Genomic DNA, 2,038 nt, shown 5'->3' on the forward strand with positions numbered 1-2,038 from the left:
TCCCTCCTCCTTTCTCTCTCTGAGCGATGCCCTTGCATTCCATAGATAACAGTTTCAGCTTGCCTGTTTTCCAGAAGAACAGGAGATTACAGGAGCCAAGGAAAGGGTTACAAAGGTTGGGCAAGGGGGGGCTCTGGCTTGCCTGGGCCTAGAGCAGAGGGGCTTCATTGACACTTGTGGTCTTCCATCCCTCTGAGTTACCTAGGGTTATGCCCAGTGACACCAACAACTCCCCCCTTTGAGAATACTCAACAAAGTTTTGGCTGAGTTTTCTCATATTCTGAAGATAAAAAGTGATTAAGTGTTTGGGAACTGGGATCTTCAATGCAGGGGTATAGTGAAGCGCTCGGGGAGGGAGATACACAGACTTTGTGTAGGAGGGCATTACAGCATGCATATAAGAGGAGGGTAATTAAACACAACACAACACCGGTGACCAGGAGGTGAAGGATACCCGTTTTTAGGCCTTCGAGGTTGGGCAACCAGCTCCAGAGAGAATTGAAAACAGTAGGTTCACGTTTCTGACTTTTCTACTGCTCAAAAGCCTGTTCGGCCGACAAAATGTGTTTGTTAATATCTTGGGAATTTTCTGGGATATAAGTACAACATTCATTCCCAATTAGAGCACATATCCTGTCCCCTCCGCCCCCGAGATGCTCAATAGCTAGAGTGTCATTGGCAAATTTTGTAAGAAACGCAGAAAGTTGACAATACAGCTTGGCTAACTGGCCCACTCCATACAACGGGAGAAAGATCATGCCAAATCTGTCTCGTGATGAATCCAGTTCTTGTGTTCGTTGACCTTTGCCACTGTATGGGAAACTAGTAGGACAGTGTGAGGTCTTTTCCACTTCTCTTGGAGGGGCTCATCCTTCCAGGTACGAACGAGTACAGAATCCCCTGGCTGTAACGAATGGACTGGAGCATCCAGCGGAAGAGGCTGCAAGTCTTTAGTGTACCTATGGAGAGAAGAAAGAACAGCAGCCAGAGAGCACATATACCGTGACAAAATATTACATCCTATTTCCCACTCCCCTGCTAGAACCGGTGTCCTGTTTATAGCCCATGCCCTTCCAAACATAATTTTAAAGGGGCTAAGCCCTAATGTTCTCTTGGGAGGGCACGGATGCAAAGCAGAACAAGGGGCAAAGCACTGGGCCATCGCAGAGAGGCCTCCTGGCAGATCTTTGAAGTGAAATGTGTTTCATTGTCAGATTCCATCCACTGGGGAAGTCCGAAGCGGGGAATAATTTTCCGGATGAATTTTAGAGCTACAGTTTTGGCTGTACAATTGCGACACGGAAAGGCTTCAGGCTATCTGCTGAATCGATCTACTATAACGAGGAGATACTTGAATCCTTGAGTTCGGGGGAACTCAGTAAAATCTATTTGCCAAACCAGTCCTGGGCCTGGGGTAGGTTCCAAAGTGGCTGGAGGTACTGAGAGACTGGGTCGAGGGTTATTCTTTTGACAAATCGAACACCTGGCCTGTATCTGGGAGGCCAGAGGTTGAAGTCCAGAGGTTAGAAAATATTTGTTCATTAACTGAGTGAGAGCTTCTCTTCCGGCGTGAGTAGTTTGAAGTAGCCTTTGCAGCACTGGCCGGATCAGGCTCTTTGGTAGGAGGATCTTTCCGTCAGTGGAGCAGAGCCATCCCTCCTTTTCTTGGAGACCAAGCTTATTTGCTAGTTCTTTTTCTTTATACAAGTACTGGGGATCCGGGAGCTCCCCCACTGATGGAATGAGGGCATGCATAGGGGTATCAGCGGGTCTCGGTGTCCTCAGGGTAGCAGCAATTTTAGCTTCTCTGTCTGCCTGGGCATTACCCCGGCTATGTCTTGATCCTCTTTCTGATGTGCCTTACAGTGCATTACTGCCACTGCCAAGGGAAGTTGAACAGCTTCCAGGAGTCGGAGAATTTGGGGTCCATACTTTACTGGGGAGTCTTGGGCTGTCAGCAGTTCCCTTTGTTTCCATAGGCCAGCATGGGCATGCAGTACTCCAAAAGCATACCTAGAGTTGGTATAGATGTTGACCC

General features: G+C 48.1%; 1 long non-coding RNA gene across 1 annotated transcript in view; it reads left to right on the forward strand.

Moving 5' to 3' along the window:
* Nucleotides 1-541: 541 nt before the first annotated feature.
* LOC109306304 overlaps nt 542-2,038 on the forward strand; it is a 6,703-nt gene continuing 5,206 nt past the window's right edge. The window contains exon 1 of the long non-coding RNA XR_002099932.1: nt 542-635. This is a non-coding gene — a long non-coding RNA (uncharacterized LOC109306304). The remainder of the gene's footprint in view (nt 636-2,038) is intronic.

Source organism: Crocodylus porosus, unplaced genomic scaffold (assembly GCF_001723895.1).
Source record: "Crocodylus porosus isolate Cpor-Errol unplaced genomic scaffold, CroPor_comp1, whole genome shotgun sequence".
Taxonomy (NCBI): Eukaryota; Metazoa; Chordata; order Crocodylia; family Crocodylidae; genus Crocodylus; species Crocodylus porosus.